At 44.9% G+C, this 25020-nt stretch overlaps 1 protein-coding gene across 6 annotated transcripts in view; it reads right to left on the bottom strand.

Moving 5' to 3' along the window:
• sick (sickie) overlaps positions 1-25020 on the bottom strand; it is a 1048559-nt gene that overhangs the window by 755273 nt on the left and 268266 nt on the right. The window lies entirely within an intron of this gene.

Raw genomic sequence — 25020 nt, 5'->3', positions numbered from 1 at the left:
CGCCAAAAGAAACGAACCAAATAATCGCGGCCAAAGGGGGCCGAGAGAGTGATCGCAAATAGATGTCCCCGCTGTCCCCCTACACGCAGCACGGCACCTGATGCTCGCGCCTTCCGTGCACCAAGGCCTGAGGGCATCAGCGAAGCGAACAAGCGCAGAGCGAAAAGGGGAGGGTCACACGGCGAGGGTGGGTACGGGGGCGCCGTTTAAGCGCTTGCGGGGGGTCATCGTCTGCAATTCGCGCTCCCGCAGACTGCGGCACTCGATCAGACTCACGAGCAGTTGCTTCGCCTCGAAGGGTTCAGCTAGGCGCGTCCTTATTAGCGAGGAGCTTTGTTACCACGAACTTACCGCGTTAAAACCTGCGGTCGGGCTAGTTGTTTAGAGTTAAATGTAAACACCTTGCCCAACAACAAGTTCTAATTTATTGATTTATTGCTCCTTACGCTCTCTGTTATGCCTTGCACTACACACGCGTAAATATTACGCGGAGTCAACCGAAAATGGCGTCAAAGAAACACAGAGGATATAAACGGGGGCCGTATTCAAAAAGCTATTCGTTCGTAAGCGCTTTCTGCAACTGACCGGCCGGCGTCTCTATTACATCTAGAATCAAGATTGACCCGAACTTACACTTAGGAATAATTCTAGCTTAATAGTTTCTCGTGAATACGGGCCCAGTTCGGCAACTTTGATGCTTTGAAGAAGCATACCAGGATGTTTTGGCCAGTTGCCCACTTCTAAGATCAGGTGCTACATCTATGCGTGACATCTGCGCTGTAAGGAATGTTCGATACCTCCGTAGCTGACGATAATGCTTCGTCCACGAGATTATAAATACGCGCACACAAATAGCCAAGCAAGTCAGCTGACGGCACCCGTAGCTGTATTTCTATTTATATGTGAAGCACATCACACGTGAAATGCGCAATACGTGGGTTCCTAACTTGCCGCAGTAGCTTAGTGGCCATGGCGTTGCGCTGAAGAGCTCAAGGTCCTGGGTTCGATCCCGGACGCAGCGGCCGCATTCCGATGGTGTAGCGATACAAGAACGCTTGTCTACTTAGGTTAAGGTGCACGCTAAAGGAACCGCAGGTGGTCAAAAGGCCGCAGTGAAGCAGGCTCCGGCCAAAAGTGGTAGGGAACAGATTGCTACGCAAGGCATCCGGCTACTGACAGAGCTCTTATGAGCGAATAGCGTTGGTAATTCACTCCGATGAACGTAGAAGCCGACATGTTCAGTAAAGTCTGGCCGGCCATCGTCAGCCGAATTCTTCATTCCAGGCAACCGACGCGACCCCGTTATTCCTCTCCCTCACCACTATCCCCCTCCCTCTCTCGTGCGGCTCATTCACGCGGATTGGCTTCTCGATCTCAGCGTTTAAGGAAGCCACGACGAGAGGTACTCGTTAAGCCCGCTGACGTCATCCCTCCCTCGGGAACGCGAAAGCGATTGGTTCGGTCGGGAACAGCGGCGGGAAGCGATGTGCGGGCGAGTAATTTGCATATCAAAAGGTGCCGGAATGAATAGGTTGGGGGCCAAAGTCAGTTTCTCTTTGTGCGGGGTCTGTTTCGTTTCCGCATGGCCCCGGAGACGGGAAAGGTTAGCGAAGGCATTCAAATGCACGAGGTTGTTAGCACTTGTGCGGCCGCTCATCATCAGTTCGGGAAAGATGTTAGGATTAAACGGCAAGAAAAAAAAAAACACTTGGATACTAGCCAGTGTCACTTTGCAGTTGCGTTAAGCGGTGTGGAAATGAAGGTAAATGGCGGCACTGCCCTCTCTCTATAATTTACAAAGCGAGTGACGTAATAAGGTGCCCGTCAAGACTTCGCCCGAAGCTATATGACTCGTTGAATGGCGTGCTCGGTGACAGAGACCACCGAGATTACTGTCAGTGATTGTGAGGCTTTGCGAACCTTTTGAGTCGCGACAACGTACGTGCGACTTTGCTCCTGTCAAATAAAGATGACAGCAAATACAAACATGCCCGTAGAATGTAATACAAGCATCGTGCGCGATGAGCAATCTTATCGTCATCCCAGCTGCAGCCCGTGTCATTTTTCCTTGATGGGAGATGCTAGTCGAATGCATTTTTCTATTGTAAAACCTACAGCAATGAATCTCTGGCTGTTCACATCGTTTTTTTTATACCGATGTAAATATACAATTACTTTTATGGTAAGTGTCATAGTTTTCGTTCTGTATCATGACAATGTGTAAATTGTAGTCTTTTATTGCCCTCGGTTCTTCTATCACAAAATTTTCAGAATTACGGGTCATTGATGGCTATCATTCCTCAACATCAGCTGCAGAATTCGGAAAATTAACTAGAAAGTGCATATACAATCTGCGAATAGACATGAAAAATTAGAACCTGGGAAGTCTTGAAATGTTCAGACCCTAATAAACGTTACTTGACATTTGTCGTAAATATGTAAGTGACAGTGAAGTTTAAATAAGATGAGGGCACTCCCTACATCTTAAACAAAATATGGGCGATATTATCTGAGAATAGGAAGTGCTTAAAGCACACAAGTTCCGATATGAAATAATAGGATCAAAGACATTAAAAATTATATTTTCTAACAAGATACTGGTTACTATGCATGTGAAGTTGGCTAGTACTTACCATGTGCCCTATTGACTATGCCTAAGTGCGGAGGAAGAATGACTGCCTCGACGGAATTACCTGAAAAAATGTTTGTAGCATGGTGGCAAACGTCACGATACATTGTTAACGTCTCCGTTTTACCTCTCATTGAGCCTTCTTGCCCCTCTCTACACTAGAAAGAAGATTGAAAGGATCCCCAAATATGCAGCACATTATTATGACTGTTTAAAGATGTCGCAGTTTCGCCCGAAAGGCGAAGCATCGATTGCGATGGCAAATTAGTAAACACCTATAGGAAGTAAGGGTAGTAGTTTTTTGGCCGTATGAACATGATAACATTCGCTTACTAATTGAACTGATGATGATGTGTGGCGTTTAATGGCGCAAGGGCCAACTGTGGCCAAAGAGCGCCAGAAGAATGTTAATATTGCTGTGAGATGGTGCTAATAATGGAATTAACAAGCGTGGTCTCAGCGCGCGCAAGCAAACCTGAGCACATCGTACTCGACAAGCGCGGACACTCGCTGTCAAAACGTTGGTGTGAGAAAACCCAACAGCAGCAGTCAGCAAAATGACCTTCGTACTGTCTATCGCTTCAACGCAGGAGCGGCGTGAACAGAGCGCGCGCAAAGGTATGAACCGTCTGCAGATCCCTTTCAAGACACGGCGGGTGCGACCGCGCGCTGCTGTGCAAGCTACGCACGTGTAGGCGAAGTCGAAGCTGCCGCCGCTCCCTGCCGCGTTGCCTCCCGCTTTCCTCCCAATCACGTGCGAGATTCAGTCGCGAGTTGAGCCCGGTCGCGAAATACGCAGTTGCTGCCGAAGCACAACGCCGGCACGCTCCCGCTCTCCTCCCCTAGCCTTTCGAGCGACGGAAGACGGCACGTTTGGTCACCGCATTCCTCCTTAACGCGTGCCGGATTGAGCCGCGGTCGTGGGCTTCCCTCGCGTGCGTACTGCATACTGCATACGACGCGCGGCGATGACGTTATCACCTTTGGACTTTATCCGGAACATCACGGCGACGGCTAAAATGCGCCTGGAGTGCCCATATAATTGCTATCGCAATAATAAAAATTACTCAGAGCGAGGAAGGGGTCAAGAGATACCGCGTGAACTTCGCAGAACTTGTGTATATGTCACGATAAAATGTAATCGTGGTTATTACTTCTGCATTTTTCTGCGAAAGCACCTGCACCTGCCGTTGCACCTGCCGTTTCACCTGCCGTTGCACCTGTGCGTGCAACGCCTATTGTTAACCACCATATTCGCAGTCTGATTGCAGATTTACAATCAACAGTTACTAGAGCGTACTCTTATTCAGAGATAAAAAATACAGTTAATTGTCGATTTATGTTGACAATATACACGAACGATTCTCATGCAATATTTTATGAAAAGCAAGGAGCTTGGCTCGAGTTTTTTCTCGTGCGTTTTAAGCAGCGTTCTCCTAAATATGGTGTATTTCTATCTGTAAAACAAATACTTCATAACTACAATTTCGTTATTACCATTTCGAGTGCACATTCTTTTTCCCTTTGAACCCCGGTTTTTCTTTAATATCTTTGGCAGTAGTGCTCGACGGTGACGTAAGCCTCGGGCATTGCTAGCGTTGCCATTATTTTACCTCATGGAACTAAATGAATGACATTGTCGAATTAAGTGCTTTGAATTTTGTCAATTTTGTTCTTCTGATTACTCTGCCGTTGGGCAGAATTGCCGAACGATTGAGAGATGCTTACTCCTATGCTACGGTGACGATCTGTTTTCCATGCAAAAATAATCAGCCATCTCAACTGTATGGTACATTTCCAGTTCAATTGAGTGGACTCATCAGAGCAAAAGATGAAGAATTGAATAAAAACGATTCAGAATATTTTTTTTAATTGTCGATAAAATTGACCATACATCTCCATCTTGGACAAATATTGAATTACACCACCAGCACCTGCGGTTTCTGGTATCTGTTCCGTACACCTTTTATGTGCCCTCGGCTAAAAGGTATTCGCCACATGGGCCACTGGTAAAGATGAAAACAACGAGCCATACCATATATAAATGTTAACTGCTCAAACAAATCGTTTTGCAGCTGGAGTGAAAACCGAATCGCCAATTCTCTGTCCCGAAATAATGCTTCGGATATTTGAAGCTGACACTGAGTTGACGAGCACGTTTGATTCACAATACATGACCTACAGCTGGCCATATAAAATCTCAGGAAGAATTTGAAGTCGCTGATGTCTACATACGAGTACGTCACAATTATGTGTGGCTCCACTTCCCCCAGTTCGAGTTCAATGGGGGAAAGGCAACGAGTGCCTTCCGCTGTGTCACGGTTGGTAGCGCAGACAAACGCCATTCGAAGAGTGAAATGAAAAAGAAAAGAATATTGGTGTATAGGAAGGCATGAGTTAAATATGTTCAACTTATTCACTTTCGCAATGACCAAGATTGTTTTATGGCGTTTCAGTTCACTGGTTGCCTGTAGGAGTTATGAGGCACAAGAAACCAAGTGCGAACCAGCTGGCATTACGAGACCAGAGCCATGCGAAAAGACCTGTCACGAAAAGCAGTTTTCACTTTGCATTGCTGCTGAGACTTCAGAAGATAGAGTTCGTGAAAGGATTATTATCAAATTTGAGGAGCTGTGATATTTACTACGGCGATATTAAGAGCTTAAGTTGAGGTGCCTTTAGTTAGAGTAATTGCAACAGCAGGTGCACAACAATCAGTTTCAAATGTCAGCTCAGTTCTTTTCTACAGCTATTTCATGGAATAACGGCATGGCCCTTGTTTGTTATGATTCGGAACAAACATAGTTATGATTATATGTTGACGAAGGTAAGGAATTGTGCTGGTGAAGCAAATTGCATTAGCCCTGCTACTTATACAGCCGTAAGTTCTGGTGTAACCTACACATGGCAAGTAGTACAATTATTAGAAAGCAATTATATTACCACAAAAACTGTATTGCCCGATGGTGCACCAAAATAAAAAAAAGCAAACAACTGAAAAACAATCTGTTATGAAGGAAATGACAAAACACAACAGTTTTTTCTGTGCAAGCGTACAATGAACGAAACCATTTACATTTTTTTTTCTCATTACATGTAATCCAATACAACACATCTCACCTTACAAGCACGTCCTGCCCGGTCAATCCTTGCGTTACTTCACCGCCCTCCCGGTGGCAAAGTATGCCCTAACACCGGTCACACGGTAAACGCCAATGGCACAAAATGAACTTGGCACTTCCAGTTTCACCAGTGGATTGCGAAACAACTTCAAACCCTGACTCCGAGCAGGTCAACGCTGCTCCCGACGCGCCGCGAAACACGACACCAACCGCGACACCGTCTCGTCGAGTCACCTCTCCAAATGAGCTTCGGCATCCGACGTCGAAAGGAACAGTGGGCGGAGTCACTCCTCCGGGCTATAAATTTAGAGTAAAACAGCAAACAGCCTTAAACAAAAGTGAACCGCATAACCTTCGTGCCACACGTGGTGCAGGGGCGCGCCGTCGTACCTCGTCCCCTACGCTCTCTCCGATGACCGACTGCGGTGCGGGCACGTGGGTGTGGGAGGCTCCCCTGGATCAACAGCTCCCTGCGCTCCCTACCGGGACCGGGGTCATTCTATCCCTGTTGCTTTCCTTTATGCACGCTCCGGTGGAGGCATCGCACCGCACCCCTGCCCCCTCCCCGGAACCCCTCTCTCATCCATCTCTTCCTTTTCCTCATTCCGCCTCGTCTAATTCGAAAACGGAGATGAAAGAGGGCGAGAGCTTTAGGGCAATCGTCGAGCCATTCATCCTTAATTTCCGGTTGCTCATTTAGGGCGCGTTCCCCATTCTTCAAGATCTGAACGGTTCTTAACTAGGCAAGCCTGACTTCGGGATGAGACTCCGATGAGATGGTAATACGTTAGTTTCGAGGAAAGTTTTTCTTAGAAGAAGGCTAGTTTACCCCTGCTTTATGGGCACTTGGTGACTCGTAGTGTAGATTGTCGCTAGCTTTCTTCCGATCGTGTTTGTGCACGATCGCACCCAACCTTAAGGTTTAGTATGCAGTGAGCATGTCCTAGATCTTAAGTATAAAATGAAAAAGAAGTCGCAGTTCCGACCGAAAAGCGAAGCATTGATAGACAGCGATAGCAAAGTATTAGACAACTACACGGAGTAAGTTTCGTAGTTTTATCAGCCATATAAATTTCAGTCTACTTTTTTTTACTGACTAAACCACAAGTGCAATGGAACTTCACTTTTCCTAAATTGTTTGTAAATTAGAAGAATACAAGGCTAAAGCAGTCTTGGCAACGTCGCATGGCTAGTAATTACATAAATGTCTTGTTGGCAGCTTTAAACAGCCCCTGTCCAGACGACACGTGCAGCTGATGGTTAGAGGCTATGACATAAGTGCCAGCACGCCGCCTACGACATTTGCCAGCGGTCGCTGGAAAAACGGGTGCCACTTAATCTTGGCAGTCAAAGCAGCCTGTGCTGTGGTTGTTTTGGTGTGTCCTGTGCCGCGTTGTTTAAAGCTGTTCTCTGCAAATCATGGAGAGGAGCTGAGCGTTCTAGGTCATGCGTTACTTTTGGCAATCATTAATAGCGGCGTGACCTTTTTTTTTTCAGTTTCGGTACCAAGAATGTCTATTTTCGCACATTGCGTGTCTACTCGTAGTTGAAATCTAGCATTTTAGACAGAGGCTACTCTATATCCACACTATCGTAAACTACTATTTTTACACGCTTCAAAATTTTGTTTCAAATGATTTTTAAATGAGAAATCAGATTGTAACGCGCACACAGGCAAACATGACCAGACCTCACTCGATGACCACGTACAGTTGGTCATACAACGGTGGCGCAATGAAGAGCGCCGGAAGCGGGGAGGGAACGCTTGGTGAAGCCTTTCGCTTCAACGGCTCTTCGAAACTATAGTCGGATACAACTTTAGAAAAAAGGGGGCGTTTACTCCTCCGAGGCGGATCCACCAATGGGCGCGCACTCTGGACCGACGTCATGCGCCGGACGGCCAGTGACTTCGCCGCTTCGGTCATCTGGGCGGGGCCTCCCCTTTTTTCTAAAGTTGTATCCGACTATAGAGATTGCGCTCCTGTGACATTAGGCGGGGGAACACAGCACGCCCAAAGCCGCCAGCCACCTTAGCTCCCGTTCAGAGTTTCCATCTAGGGGCAGGTTATCTCCAAGACACGGCGCCTGGGCCGCGTATGTACTATGGCCAGGCTAGCTGTGCTAGGGGAGCTCAGCTGCGCCAGCCACCACTTAGTGCACGCTTGATCACGTGACATTCAGCACTGGGTACACTGAAATACAGTGCGTATCAAGCCACTGTCCTTAGTGACTCACCCCCGTATACGCTGCCCATTGCACCCACATCATACGGCACGCAGGGCACGATAAGATCCTTTTGCACTCGAACTTTATGCGGACTATCACGGTGACGACGGTGACGGCTTGAGGTGTCGCCCATGGGGTACGTATGATTGCTGTCGCAATAAAGTAACTCCGAGACAATGCTTCCAAGAGCGGATGAGAGGTACTGGCGATTGCCAGGAAAGCCCTGCAGTTCCTATGACAAATGTCTTTGCACAGTTACTTCACAGCACGCTCATGTCATTTAAAGATATCGACACAAGCTACAAAGTGTGACGACTGCTTACTGACTGAAATTCTGCGTATAATCTGAAGCAATCATGCTCACTTTATTAACAATTAACTAACTTATGTTCAGGTTTGTAGCCAATTTATGTTTTCAAATTACAAGAGCTTAGACACTATTTCTTCTATTTTAACATTCATTAGTGGCTTGAGCTCCAGTGACCGGCCCTCCTGTTCGTGACATGTACTGTGGGCGTAGTGCTTTATTCTTTGAGATTTGTAATCTCGCTCTTTCTTTCCTCCCCTCCTTCCTATCTTCCATTATTATGTTTCTGTTTCCTCCTTTCTTAGAGTAGGCAGACGTTGTGCCCCTTCCGATGGCAGTTGCCAGCCTGCTCCTCGCTTTCCCTTCCCTGTGAAATGCATATATGTTTTGAAAATAAATATTAATAACAATAACTTGACAAGTGTTGACATAAAATCGTCACACGACTCATTCAACGCGTTCAGCAACACGCACAGACGCATCTATAAGCATCTTCTAAGGTCATCTCGCCTTTCTTCATTGCGATAGCAATTATATGGACATTCCAGACGACTTTCTGCCTTTGCCGCAGCCTTCGGCTTCGCCGTGATGTTCTGTGTAAAGTCCAAGTGCGATAACATCGCGGACGCGTGTCGTATGCTGCAGGCGAGAGCAAAAACTTGCGAAGGTGAGCCGAGAGGTATGGTTGCTTGATGGGGTGGTATCGTCTTGCGCTCGCAAGGGAGGAACGCGGGGAGGGTGTGCGCCTCCTGCTGACTCATCCAAGGGAGAAGCGGGAAGATGCGAGCGCGCTAGCAGTGGGTAGGAAATGGACAGGTTAGTGCGCATCTCTTCTACTCCAGTGGCGGCGGGTGAGCGCGGCCACGGGCATCGTATCTTAGAGGCAACCTGCGCTGGGTTCGAAGGTTAACCGGCCGGATGTAGCTGGCGGCTTTCAGGCGCTTTGTTCTCGCACGCCTACTTCGCGTAGAAACGGGAGGCAGCACAAAGCAAAATTCGCTCGCAACTGCTGCCGCTCTCCATCACGCCAGTATTCTGACAGCGAGTACCCGCGGTCATCGAGTGAGATTTGTTCGTGGTTGCATATGCGCGCATGAGAACGTGATCGTCAATTTAGTTAGAAGGAGAACGTTTGAATAGCTTATGCAGCTGATAAAATTATAACGTTATTTAACGTAGCTGTCTAATAATTTGCTATTGCAATCAATGCTTCGCCTGTTGGACGAAATAGTAATTTTTTTCTTCGAATTCCTCACCCCACCTCCCCCATGTAGCCAATCGGACGTCCGCCTAGTTAACCTCTGTGCCTTTCCTCGTTTCTCCCGCTCTATCACACGAGGACACCAGCTGCACGTAATAACAAATCCGCCTAATCACTGTCGTCGGCAGTTTTTCAGTGCTTGCGGAGCCCGACGGCCTCTTTTGGGCGAATCACCTGCCCGGGTACGCGTTTCACTGCGCAGTCGCACGCGCGTCGAATCGCGTAGCCTTCTCCTGCCAGGTCAGCGCAGCAGTGCTCCTACCATTGAGTTTATTTTCAAAAAATTATGAGAGAGCACCTCTTTCGTTGCGACCCTTCAGCCACCACAGGAACAACTGGTACTGCCGTACCGTACGCGCCACTCAAGTACTCGTACTCCCGTGTGGTTCCGACCTTCCTGATGGGCTCACTCGCCGAGAGGAGGAGGCGCTTCGTGTCTGTGCTGCGCTTACACCTGCAGCGACCGCCCACTGAGGACAACAGCAGCACCACACCGCGTATGGATCCTCATGCCGGTTTTGTGCCATCTCATTAACGCAGTGAACATGACACACCTGATATGGTCGTGCCGTGGACTACATACAACAAGCGGACATGCGGCACCTCCCAACAACCTGCCATCGTCCGGGCGGTCCTCCCAAATTTGTGATGTTGGGCACACTGGCCTAGATAGATAGATAGAATAAACTTTTATGTCCAACGGAAAAGGTGATCTACCCACCCCCCGACACGCAGGTCAGGGGGCGAGTGCCTAGATCGACTTTATACAAGAATGAAACTTGCTCGTATACGTGTGATGTCATTTTGTGTTGCATATATACATGGTATTATGCCTAAGAGCAACCTTCCGAATAAAAAAAAAAGATTTGCTACTCTTCTCTCGTGGGAAAGGGGAAATGCCACGTCAGAAAGTTTGCGTCGTTTGTGGTCTTTTCAGTAGAAGAAAGGCTAATACTACACGTGCAGCAGTTGAGGAGTAAGCGAATAAATGGTAATTAAAGGTATGGTACGGCACACTTTGCTATTTCTAAAAAGGAAAAAGAAAAAGAAACATCGCGCAAACTTGTTATGCAGAGAACTGACGAATGGCGTACAGACGCAAAGGCACTATAAAGCATCGCTGCGTCAAGACGACGCTACGTAAGCGGCCGCCCAGCAAATCAACACTTCTGTACCTGAAGCGATATGTCAGTGGCTATAGCGTTGCCTGAAGTCGTAGGTTAAATCCCGACCACGGCTGCCTCATACAGACGGGGGTGAAATGCAGGATCTCTCTTCTACTTAGATTTAGGTGGACGTTAAAGAACCGCTGGTGGTCAAAATTGATCCGCAATCGGCCACTAAGGCGCGCCTGATAATCACGTTGAGGTTTTGGCACGTAAAACACCATATTTAAATAAAGCTTCACACTTCTGTACCGGTGAGATGCACCGCGTGAAACAATGACAGTGCTTTATCGCAGGCTGCTACTAACAGTGGCCCACAACAACGCCTCGAGAAAAGGCGGTTCGCTGTGTATTCTGTATACTACGTGGACAAAGACGAGTGATAACGCAAGGAGAACACCGCCCGCCTACGCGTATTGCCCGAAGTGGCCAGTACCTCTACCATTCTTCATCAGCACCACCCCAAATTGCCGTCAGTTAACGCATGACACTACAAAGACTTTCACTAACACCGATTCCACCAGTGCATAAGATTTGTATCATATTTATTTATTTATTTATTTATTTGTTAGGACTTGCGCTTCAGAGGTCAGCAATACGGCTTACGTTTTGAGCAAGCGACCATGCCACAAAGATTGCGTGAAATATGTCGTTTTCTATCTAGTTTTACTTTTTTGCAGCAGAAGCAAACTCATTACCATTGCAATAAAGAATGCAAACCCCTGCAGCGTAAAGGAAGGAGTCTCGCTTAATAAATTGTACTGTTCCTCGATTGGGACCAGGCGTTCTTATCTTTGCTTTATATTTAATACGGATGTGACAAGTAGGGACAACTGCACCACGGCTACGTTACCACAACACTACAGACATCGAAGCAGAAAAAAGTCCGTGTAGTGGTGCACTGCGGCGCGTGACATGGGCGTTAGATTCGCCATTTCATTTGTACAATAGACTTGAGAAAGAGCATTATTAACGCGTATAAGAAAATGTTAACCCTTAGGATGTTATTTATTTGTAATGTGGTATGGTTTTGTTGCTTGAACTGTCATTTGGGAATGCTTTGTAACGTTGCTGTGTTGTTTTGACTGCTAGAGGATAACCTCATTTTGTGTATACAATAACAATGCTTCGGCCCTTTTCTGCTACAAAATTACGTGATACAGTATAAAATATTTCTAACTGGTCTAGCTATTCAAGGGCCAAATTTTAGCCCGGAGACCCCTGTTTGTGAGCTAATATATATTCTTTATTATGTTATTACCAAGAAAAAAAGGGACATTAAAGCCCGCTTAGCTTAGTGGTGTAGTTGCATCACGTATCTGGCGTTTCCTGAGCCGTTTGTTCTCGGTGCGTATCAATGTCCGTAATAGGTCGCAGAATCAGATTGTCATCTTGCTTTTGTGTGTTTGGGCATTTGTCACCAGGAAAAAGGGCGTTTGAGCAAGTTTGAGTGGTAGGCCACCGAGGGCCGTGCATCCTCTGCTGTTGCTGCTACGCGCGCGTGTCATTGCGCTTTTTTGGACAGCGAACTTGCGATTCTGATGAAAGAAGAGATTTTTCCGCTTTAGTCAACGCGAGTTGTTACTCTGATGAACAGTCGCGTCTTGTTGGCCCGTCTGCGCTATCAGTCCGAGCCGTCAGTCCGCTATCAAGCAGGATCGCTACTCCCTGGGCAGGAAGTCAAAGCAAACTTCACTTTATCAGAGGAAGTACTAAGCGCTTAATTCATAGAGAACAAGGCCGGTCACATAGCACAGAGCGGTACCCAACGAACTCAATGTCAACCGGGCGAATGAAAGAGCTTAATGCGCCGTTGTTTACCGCGCGACCGTAGACTTCTAAAGTGGAACTGTTGAATAACCATGAGATACCATCATAAGTGGCTTTTATACCATTTACATCTTTGCTATTGAAGGCGTAGGATCCACACACCATCAGAAAACTCAGGCAAACTAGCTGAGCTGGTCGCACGATCCTAAAACTAAATTTTTATGTGTCACTAGGATCAACCGCCCGTATAAGAGAAATGAAAACGGCGTCGACCAAATCAGTTCGTCGTGCCACTCTCCCCTTCGAGCGTCGTTGGCGACATCGTCCACGATGTGTTCGTCGCCGCGTACATCAGGTACGACAGGAAGTACGTTCCTCAAAACATGGGCTAAAAAAAATATCGGCGAAGGAAGCCGACTTCCCGAACCCTCAAGGAGTCGCCTCTTATTCCCGGCAACTGCACTGATGTGCGGACGCCTGTCCACGTGCCTTGTCGCAAAGAAAGGCGCCATAGTACTTCAATTTCTACCTCGCCAGCCATCAGAAGTCCTCTCATCGACGTGAGCCTAATGCCCGGACCGCACGTACCAAAGTCCTCCGACTACCCACCAGACAAGAACCAACGCCGCTCAACACTTCTCATGTCCTGCGCCATTCTGAACCCTGACTACCACAGAGAACGTTATTTGTCCTCTTCGCTTCCACACGCACTTAACCTAGACTGTCCCTGTGAACGATATCGTCAGATCAACACTAGAATGCTAGAAATATTCCGGTATCGTGTTATTCTAACAGTTTGGAATCGCGTCTTCGGAGAAAAGGATCCTAACTTGGCATACAACTTACTCATTTCTAATCTTAAAAATGATATGATGAAGCTTCCTCATCAACTGTGAAGAACGTAAAACGGCAGAAAATGAGGAAAGCAGGGATGGCTAATACATTACACAAACGAATAACAAGTGAGAATAGCATGCACCATGAATTTGTAAAGAGACACGACATAAATTTACTCATCGAGTTTAAAAAGTACAGAAACCAGTTCAATGGTGAACTCAGGTGTGCGAAATTCAGATATTATGAGAGTTTATTTTGCAAAATGTGTTATGATCCCAGGATAATTTGGAATGAATTTTAATTTGGAATTTGGAAATTTGAAAGCAAAACCACATCCCAGCATTCTGGCAAACTCTGGCAGCCTTGGCTACAGGGAGGTTGAAAGGTTGAAACTGCAATGAAAGATTACTTCGTTACAAGTTGTGATTACTATGAGATATGTGATGACATTGCCCAAAATTATCCTTAAATGACAGTGTTTTACATAACTTCATAGTTTTGCATACTATTTTATGTGGTGAGCCAGAAGAATTAATAACGAGGAATAAAAATACTTGTGTGGCCGGACATGATCACTTCAAACCTATGAAAATAAAATACGTCGCTGATGTTATATCGCCCGCGCTTTCACACAATAATAATTTAACTTTCTATACTGGCGTTTTTCCAGAACAAGTGAGAATAAATCGTGTGAGCCTGATCTTCAAAGGAGGTAATGACCAAGAAATTGCTGATTACCTACCAATGTCGGTACTTCCTATTCTGTCCAACGTGTTTGGAAGCGTTATTAATATGAGATTAGAAAATTGTCTCAATGAGTACGATGTAATACGTGAGGCCCAGTTTGGCTCTCAAAAAGGCAAATCCCCTGAGCTTGCATTACTCGATATGAAAAATGAGATACTAAATAATTTTGAGGGGAAACTATACACTCTCGGAGGGCTTGTAGATTTCCGTAAAGCATTCGATACCGTGTGCCACAGCGTTCTTCTAGAAGAACCTAATAATTCGGGCGTCCATGGTATTGCCGATGGGTTACTACAAAAGGACTTGACAGACCGTTACCAATGCATAGTTATGTTAGCGTGCTAAGGTTAACAGAGATCTTCTAGAAGAATTTATACTTGGCCCACTGTTATTAATAATTTACGTACATGAGCTATGTCGCATACTGGATTCTCCCAAAGTAACTATATATGCCGATGACACACTAGTATTTTTTTCGTTGGTGCTTCAATTTGCTGCTTTGAAGGGAGTGTAAATACATATTTAAGTAAGCTGTCTTGTTGGCTGAAAATAAACAAGTTGAGGCTATAGACACGAGTAAAGCCAAATACACGTTGTTTGCTCCTATATCAATAGCCACGAAATATAAGCCCAAATGTTTTCTTTGAGGGCCCGACACTGCAGCAAGTCAAAATCTAGGAATTTCTGAACGTGTAGTTCCAGGAAAACATGTCCTGGAATGAACATACAAATAAACTACCAGTATAATTGAGTAAAAGTGTTTCACGTATGCACACATTAGATCCGTTATTACAAACTGGGTCAAGAAAGCATTGCACTGTAGACTTGTATATTCCCGGCTTAGTTACAGTGTTTTGATTTAGGACACAAAGACAGCGCAGAATTAAACCGCATCACACAGATAAAAAAATGTACTACGAATATTTGAAGAGTATCATGGTCACCCGCAAGGTCTCAACACGCGTCCGCCATTTTCAAATTATATCATATTGCAAGCTAACCAAATCTATTACCTCAAGCTGTTTTTGTACAGGAACAAGAACACTGAAAATTAGAACTATATCTGCAGTGGGCCGCATATTCAACCTCAAATACCCAGGCTGCTCAATAAACTTGATGACATTTTAGACCTAAAAAACAATTCCCCCCAAAATAGGTCTAAGCAAGTTCTTCTAGAAAATTGTATTGAATGCATTTAAATGCACTTTTCCTGTTGAATAAAACCTCCATGTGTTTGGACTTTTCATCTTGCTCATGTTCACAGTATGTTTTATTTTATTGCTGAGCGCACATTGTTTCTTTTCGTTGATGCTTGTGACGATATATGTATGTCGACTCTCCTCTATTCTTCGCTCTGTACTAAAATTTTTTTTCTTCTATCTAGAAAGATAATTTAGAATGTTACAAATTAGTATTGTATATTGTTGCTTCTTGCTTACTTGTATTATATCTGTGCGCCGAACTATATCCCAGAGCTAACGCCTCCTTCACGGTGTATAGCCTTTTGCTTTTGCTTCGATTTTTGTTGGGGTACAAAAATAAATCAGTTAATTCCAATTCATATTCAATTCTCGCTCATGTGTATAGACGTTACTAGGGCCTCAAATGTTTTTTCTGTCTTTCTTCTTTCCCGACTGTGTGTCAGCGCATGACCTATCAGTTGTGAGTCGGCGTTTTTACGGTCTTTATTGTTCTGCGTGCCTGTTTTGTACGCCTGTCTTTCTGTATAATGAGTTAGCGGAGAAGTTAACTTTTTAAAACTCTGTTGAACCGAGATGAACGCTTACTTCCTCAGCCATACCAAATTAATGATTTATTATTTGTTTCTCCCCCAAATAAAGTGAGCCAGGGAACGTTATCTGCTGATTCCAAGAACTGTGTTTTATACCCTCAGTCTTATCCTTTACTTTATTGCAGGGTCTTCGGAGGTGACATTGTCAAACGAACTTTCTATCGGTCATGTGCCTGGCACGTACGTTTTTTCGGTCTGATCGTATCTGTGCTGTTCCTCGTTTCATACTTACTCTTGTACGCTACAGTATATATGTTGGAATAAATTGCCTTCCTAAGGCCGCCTAGATTTGCCGTTGAAACTGTCGTGTGGTCAACTGGAATCGATGTAGAACCCTTACATTAGGTTTGACTTTTCCTGTATTTTGATACGTTACATGCTTGAAGTTTTATATCCGACATATTTAGCGTGTCTCAGTGCACATCGACTGTATAAGCAAAGCCCTCCCATATGCTTTCCGGCTGTATCCGTTTAAGTGTTAACGTTGTCCGTAGTGTTGTGTTTACATAGATGGTCGTTTTTTCATGTGTATAGCACTCTTGCCCTGGCATCTTGATAGGTTTGCTGTACTTCTGCGATGTTTAGTTTATGTACGTGCCCTACTTTGTCCTGACCTGTTAAATGCATTCTCTGTGTAACTTAGATTTTGTTCGTTATGACTGCAGTGATTTAGCCCTGGCCTTTTGAAAATGTGCTCGTTACATTCATGATAAACTCGCTTCATCACTACCAATGTCAACTGATATGTGCCTTTTTATGACTCGAATTTTCCTTTTCAATATATTTATGTGGCCTGACTTTACGATTCAGTGTATTTCATGTGAGCTCTGCTGCGAGCTGATTTTACTGCAGGAGTGGCTCAAAGCTATGTTTCAACATGGTATATGCGACTATGATTCCTGTGGCTTTGGATGGTTCAATTACGCTTTGTTCTTTCATTTGTGTATGTATTCGTTCTATGGGGGAAAAAGCAGCTGGCGACGCTTCAAGGCCCCAACATATCCTGATGATAATGTCCAAATTTCGGTATTCTGAAGGTAAAACTTTGTTCACCGTGTTAAAATCCATTTTTCAATTGATTTATTGCACCTCAAATGCCCCAGAGATGGAGTATTACATGAGGGTTGGGCTGAGTTTAACAGAACTGTGACACGAGAGCTGCTTTGAAGTGATGTGGATCGGAGTGGGGCGTGGCGTTGGCAGGCAGACTGTTCCAGTCCCTTGCATTTTTGTAGGGATATGCGAATGTTAGAAACTTCCCAAGAAGGAAATAAACAGTGTCCTATTGGATTTGGTTTTCGGAACGAATAGTAATTATTCGTAAATGCTAATATTTTTCTCACACGTTTCGAATATTTCAGAACCTGCACTGCGCCCAAACAAACATAACATTGGGAGAAATGTACGGTGAATTTTCACACCCGTGGGCATAGCATAGACAGAACACATCAGAACTTGCGTAGTCGAGCACGCCACACGCCTTGGATAGCCATACTTTGCAAGCTGTACAACGATCATTCGCACCCTCTCAAGAGCCCCGTACGTGCGAAGAACTTATTTGTTTGCTCCTAATGCTGCATTTGTGCTTTTAATAAGCGCTTCATAACGTACTATACAGTGCAGAAACTTGCTGACTTTTATTGTAATTGTGATAACGGTTAATTGTTATTCCAAAATTATTCGAAAAGTCTTCGATATTCTATTCTATCCGCTTCTGTTTCTATTGGTTTAGTATTTGATTCCGTTTCAAAAAATACTATTCGTTTCGCACACCCCTGCTTTTTTCACAAAAAAAGAAGCATAAATGGGCGGTAGTCTGTGCCGTTGGAGGATGCACGAATTTTCTCTGGTTAATGCGGCTGCACTGGCGATGAGCTGGTAACATAGCTGAAATTTCAAGTGGCGCACGATAGAATTTGTGAAAAATGGTCGCATTTTCGCCCGAAACACGAAGCATCGATTGCAATAGCAAATAAGTTGACAGCTATGCGAACTAAGGATAGTAGTTTTATCGGCGGTAAAAACTTGTAAACTTTCGCTTACTAACGAAATTAACAAGCATGACGTTACGCGCACAAACAAACATGAACACATCTCACTCGATGACCACGGAAACTCGCTGTCAAAACGCTGGAAGCGCGGAAGCAGCAGTAATCAAATTGACGTTCGTGCTGCCTTTCTCTTCAATGGGAACTAAGCGGTGAAAACAGTGCGCACATGAAGCTACTAGCCTTCGCCATGTAACGTAAGGTATATTTTAGTCAAGGGGGAAAGTATTTGTTCCGGAGAAAAAAAAACGAAGGTTTGATTCGCGGCATTGGCTATGTTAGTGACATGATGTGACCGAGTTTAGTGTAGTTGAAAACGTTATGCCGAGGCATTTATATGATTGAACAGACAATATTTCGGAGCCGTATATGATGTATTTCCCTGATTGCTGACGCTGTCCGCGATGGAAAGAAACTAGAAAGGAAACATTCAATCAAGAACGCCGTTTCTAAAACAGCATTTATACTTTTTTGGGAGAAAGATGCCAAAGGCTGCACGCAACCCCGAAGCGATATAGACGCCGAGGCACCTTCCTTACAAGAGAAAAACGTGCTACCAGGCATTGCAGAAGACTGCACAGAACTAGCCTATGCTTGAGGCTGGCTAGAATGAGGCTCACGCCACGTGACCCCTCGATCTCTCTGCAACCCCCGCACGCAGCGCCCTCATCTCGGCATTAGTCGACCGCGTGATTTACGGCCTGTGGCTGATTCATGCCTTCACAGCGGCAACAGTTAGTTGGGGGGCCCCCATGGGGTCTTCCTACCTCTGGGCGTATAAGCCCACCGAATTCGTCGCGCGGTGGTGACGCTCTTAAGCATGCAGTGAACAGTAAAGAAAACAAAAAAAATATTTTTTTTGTGGGGGGGGGGGGAGGTTGTGCTGGAAGAGCAAGACTATGTCTAGGACGAAGAAAAAATACGCATGAGAAGGGAAAATGTCCCGATCGTTTTTCTCGTAAGATTGCTTCAATGCGCTTATCGGTGTGAATGACGTCATCTGACACATCGTATGGCAAAATTTGTTGGGTATAGCTATATTTTCTGAAACTGCTACCTAATATAGAAGAATATTTAGCAGAACCAGCGCAATATAGAAAGTGTCAGTTCATAAAACCCTATAAAAAGAAGAACGAAAGTTATTTCTCAGAAGACAAAGGTGAAAAGAGAGAAACGGAGCAATGCCATTAATCGCTGTTAATGTTCTTATTGTTCATTCAACTGAAAACGCATAAACAAAATGGCGTTCAAAGAGTCACTGTCGCAGGACACCGTAGAAGCAAACAGTATATGAAGACATTGAATCAATATATGCTAGACTGATAAACTAATCATCTATAAACCTGGCGACGTTGCGTTTAAGCAAAGACGCAGATTTTTGCTAAAGACAATGTCACTACTTCACGTGTCACGCAATTCTTTCGCGATAAATATAGCCTGCCACGAGTACGGCAACTTACGTAGCTGCGTTGATGAGCTCTGAAGTCATGCCCCGACTTCGCTTTCTTAATAAGAATTCTAGAAAAAAATATAGTCTGAGATACTCTATGTGAACTCGCCACCGCTATCGTGGTTCATTCCGCATTCTCGTTGCGTTTTACGTTTGCATATATAGCGCGAAACAACGTACACAAGAAAGACGGCTGCACAAGGCGCTACTCTCGCTACTCTGTAGACCACAAGTCCATTCGTTTATCAGGACGTGCAAATAAACTAAAAAAAAGAAACAACAAGGAAATAAAAGCTGCAGCAGACATTTACCGCGAATACCCCTCCCCCTCCCCCCCAGGGCAAGTCGTAGAAAATTCAAGAACTGATCCCAATTTTGATTCTGTCTCCCTCGTCCTCCTTTTCTTCTCGTCCTTCTTCATTTCCCGTATGTATGTATGTATGTATGTATGTATGTATGTATGTATGTATGTATGTATGTATGTATGTATGTATGTATGTATGTATGTATGTATGTATGTATGTATGTATGTATGTATGTATGTATGTATGTATGTATGTATGTATGTATTCTTACGCCAACACAGTAGCACACGTTGTCGCCCAGTTGGACTTACTGGGTATGCCATCATGGTTGTGATACCGTCGTATTCATTACATCTTCGTTATTCCAGCTTTGTCATCTAACTCGCATCATGCCGTTGTCGTCACGCCATCGTCATAATAAAATCTTGATGCATTTGTTGTCAAAGCGTCATCGTAATGCCATTGCGGTTTCATCGTCGTCAGTATACCTTCGTCATCCGGCTCTTGTCGTACTGCCGTTGTGACGCCATCGTCGTCACACAGTCGTCGTTATGTCGTTTTCGTAATGCATATCCTCGAGAAGCTGTCGTGGTCCTTCCAGCTTCGTCATTTGGCCTTCGTCATGCCGAAGCTATCCCGCCTCCTAAGCTGACATGTTGTCCTATGTTTTCTTATAGCTTGGGTCATTAGGCATGCGCTCACGGTCGTGATGCCATCGTAATTGTTTCATCGTCTTCATCCCACCCTTCCATGCCATCGTCGTCATAGTCATCATGCATTCGTCGTCATAGTGTCTGCCGTGATGCGGTTGCGATCGTTTCGATGTCGTCATGAAACCGCGACGGCATCATACAGTTGTCGTCACACATTCATTGTTATACCATCGTCATGGTGCTATCGAGGCTGTTTCATCGTCGTCGTTCTAACTTCATCACCCGAACCTCGTCATGCTGTCGTCGTTTTACCATTTTCGTAATGTCGTCGCCGTCACGCTGTCATTTGACCATCCTCATTATTTCAGGCATGTCAACTGATTGCCATCATGCCATCGTCCTTGTACTGCCTGCATCACTCTATTGACGCCATTCCTTTTCCGGAATTATATCGTAATCATGCTCCCGTTATTAAACCATGATTATGCAGTCATTTTCACGCCATTGTCGTGTCGAACTGCCACTTTCACGAACCCATTGTCCTGCCATAGTCGTCGGTTTCTCCTGGTTGTGCCGTCATCGTTACTAGAGCTTTGTCATATCGTTGTGGTCATAGCGTCGTCGTCATGCCGTTGTGTTTATACACTCGTAGTACTAGCATTGTCTTCACGCCGGCGTCTTTGGGATGTCGTGATTATACCGTCGCCATCATTTAAGAATGGTTATCCCTCTATCGCGCCATCGTCTTGTTGCCTTTACCGTTCGATCGAAGCCATTCCGCCATCTTTCCATCGCCGGCACTGCGTTGTCGTGGTACAGTTGACGTTGCACCATTACGTTCATTGCTGAATTTGGCAAGCGAGTGCCACAGCAAAGGGGCCGATACCGGAGACATTGTATATCGTACATAGCCGAAGCAATTAAAGTCTCGGAGTGATCATTGCAGATAAATAATAACCGTCACTTCAGCAATACGGTGTCTCGCCACCTTGCTCGATTGCGAATTGCATTACTTACCATTGAGAGTCATCGTGAGATAAATTCTGCCATAACGTTTTTTTCGTATTTGAGCCTGGATGGCTCGGTATAAGCTGGCGAATTTCGCCAAACTGAATCTTTATCTCTTTTAGAATACAATGTAGCCATTTTTTCACTGATAAAAGATTAACTATGCCATGCCAAACGCTCTCACAATCTATATAGTCACAGTGAGTACGCGTGAGAACTTCAAGGTGGCTCACCATCGCTCGTTGGTTTTTGCAGCTTTTCTAGCTTACTGTCCTTTCTATAAGAGTGTATTTTTTTCTATTGTGGGATAATTTAGTACTATAGGTGAAATCATTTTTCTTTTCTATTTGATGAATACGTATGGCGATGTACGAGTCTACCTGCCGTATTATAGAGCATTCCTTCACTCAACGCTCCACCTCGACTCAAAAAAGTTGATGCCAGCGCTGCCTCTCGACAAAAGTGTCGCTACGTTTCATTGGCACTTGGCGACGATTCTTGAGACGCATAGCACCTCCTTAAGTCGAAGAGTGGCGATGTATTAGACACGGTGGAGTGGAGGAAAAACTTCGAATGAGGGATGGTTTCAGAATACGGGGGTGCAGCAACATACGTACATCAATAACAAATATGTGACCTCACAATGCATTGGCGCGGCAGTTTATGAGGATAAAACAAGTTATTTTTGACGGGACAACAACCTATACCTTGATGCGCCGGACAACGACATCAAGCATCTTGAAGGATGTGGTGCATTTATCCAGTCATAAAATAAACATACAATTTGCGTAAATTAACTCTTGCTTTCTGTTGTTGTCGCTTTCAAAGTTAGCTTAGAGAAATTAGAAGTTTTTTACTTCTGGCAAAAATCGCATCGAAAACCCGATGTCTTTGCCCCAATCGAACACTGAAGTTGTAAGGGCAAAACATAACATCATTGCTTGAAGTTTCCGCAGTGAAATGACAGCGATATCAGTGCCCGATGTCAAAGTATCGTGGCCAAGCAAACAGCAAATAGCGCACGACCTGTTCACTCCGATCCATGACACCATGCTACCTAGTCCGATTGTGATTGCACATAATGGGGATGTTGCCCTATAAGCCTTGGTCATTTTGACGTCACCGCTTTCGTCCCGCCAGCCTTGGCAATAAAATTTTCGGACCAGGTAACATGACGTCATCAATCGGAGTGAACAGGACTTGTGCTATCTGGGTGGTGTTGGCTAAGCTGCTATATGCGGCGAAAATGCATTTGAATAAGAGAAACACCGCCTCTACCCGGCGGATAGTGTAGCCCCGTGGCGGTAAGCCAATTGACACTCAGATCACGTGCCCCTGGGCATAATAGAGCAGCACGAGTCACGTGCTACCTTTATGTGGGGCCGATTTTCAAGTTTCTCCCCGCGATGGGTTTGTTCTCTACGAGTCTTTGCAACCTAGAAATACGGCACGTGCCGTTGGGGCAGGAAATAAAAAATAAATATATAAAGAAAACGCGAACAAAAGTGGGGCTGAAGCTAAGGTTTAAAAAAGAAGTCGATTTGACGGTTGTGCGGCGTGCACAAATCTCGATTAGTTCCGGCCGTTTACGTCAGATCCGTTCTCCGGTCTAATGCAATCACGAGAAAAAAGAATATTGGGGGGGGGGGGGAAGGAAGGAAGCAGTATTGCACTCCTCTGTGTTTGCAGTCACGTGGGCCGAACTATGACTGCGCGGTTGTAGAAACGGCTCAGGCATGTTCTTAAGGGAATGGGCTTTTTTTTAGAACTCCAGATAAAGAAATATTGCTCAAAAGAAAAAATCCATGCAGCACATTCGTGGGACATGCCTCGGAACGCGTATTCTTTTTGGAGTGTTCAGCATATCTTCTTTCCTTCTGATTTTTTTCGTTTGTGTGTGCGAGTGTGTGCGTGCAATGAATGCAATGTGGTTTGTGCTTATAGCGTAAACTACCATGTGCAGGGGTAGTTGTTGTCTTGTTAGACTACATCAGTTTTGATAAGGCATAAACTAAGGCTAGTCATCGTTGACGAAAATAGAAAGAAGCATTTCTTTTTTTGCTTTCTATGCAGCGAAACAAAAAAAGCCGCTTTCCTAACGTGTCTAAATCCTTAGCCCTACAACCTGCGCAGAAAGCAGTTACCTTGCCATTTTGCTGCGTCATTTAAGGGTGCCTAGCACGGGTTGTACATTGCTGGGTTAAAGTGCCGGGGCGACGAAACCTGTTGCAGCGCCGGGTCAAACGCACAAAGAGTGCCTTGCCCGGACAGGTACGGTCTGAGTCACATGTCTCAGAGAGAGATTAAAATTTGCCAAGTCATAGCACATAAACAAACGGAGCTCCAGTACTGCATCGTAAAACTCGACGAACAACTAGTTGCACTGCGTACGCGTGTGCAGTAAAATTACGATTACACAGCCTGTCTAGGAAGACCGATAAGCTGAAGTAGTGTGACAACTACAAGAAAAGCAACTGAATGCGGTCGACAACACATGGGAGTTTTGAGGCAAGCGTTTGCCTCACATTTCGCTCTATCACAGAGTTCCATGCAATAATTACTACAGTGAGGTCTGGTGCTGCAATCGTTCAGCCAACATGGGAATGATGGGAAGGACATGGATTTGTCTGATCTTCGTACTGGTGGATTCAGACGTTCTTGTGGCTATACTTATTGCGCATTATCCTTCTTCATTGTCCTGAATTTCAAAGCGATCTATACTTTTCATTCATACATCTATACAGCGGCTCAACTTGTCGAGGTGGCGAAAATTAAATGCGCCAAACGTCTCAACATGCCGGCTTTCCCCCAAGAAATTCATAAGGGTGTTCTATACCTCTTCTCGAAGCATGTGTTCTTCGCGGAATGGTTTCAGTTTCGCGCTTCTGTGCTTGAGCTGCTGTGATAGAATTTTGCCGTCGCACAGTATTAATAATGTTTTTTAAAATTATTTATTACAGCGGCACTTTGTTCAAAACGACGGATTTACAAAGTCGCAGAGCCGTTTGAAGCCAGAAGGAAGATGTTTAGGCAAATTCATGTCCTTCCCATAATTCCTATGCAGGCTGATCCGGCCCGATTGCATCTCTCGCAGACACTCACGCCAGAGTTCCCTCTAGTAATCGTTGTATAAAACTCTATGGGCTCTATAATTTGTTTTTAAAGCTACATTGTCTTTCTTTTGTCGTTCTTCAGTTACAGTTCTTGCGACATGTTTTTTCATCATTCTAGGTCAGTTGAAAACGACCTTTCGCGTGCAGCTGAATGTTTACTTGAAATCACAACACCAGAGTTTGAAGGCGAGCGCTTGAAAAATAGCTCCTAAATAAGGGTAAGTGAAACATCAGCGGAGATATAAGATGCCTTTCTGAATAACCGGTTGATCACTCCAACGTGATCGTTTTGTGTGGCATCTATGTTCGACCAACCGCGTTCGCAGAGTGACAACACTGAAGATTTATTGCTGTTTTTTTTTACACGGAAATTTGTTGAGAAAATGCAATGTGAGAAATTTAAAATAGAAAATCTAATGAAAAGCACCGAACTTGAGAAGACAAAAGGGTCTTCTCTATAGTAGGATACAACCTAAAAAAAGCAGCAGTTGACTGCGCGGTGTTGTGTTATTCCACCAACTACTCACAGATGCAAACAAAATCGCTGTCATGCGACCTTTTCAAAAGGGCATGGTGCTTGACACCT

Source organism: Dermacentor albipictus, chromosome 8 (genome assembly GCF_038994185.2).
Source record: "Dermacentor albipictus isolate Rhodes 1998 colony chromosome 8, USDA_Dalb.pri_finalv2, whole genome shotgun sequence".
Lineage (NCBI taxonomy): Eukaryota > Metazoa > Arthropoda > Arachnida > Ixodida > Ixodidae > Dermacentor > Dermacentor albipictus.
Note: the sequence above shows the minus strand (reverse complement) of the source record. Positions and strands in the feature narration are given on the sequence as shown.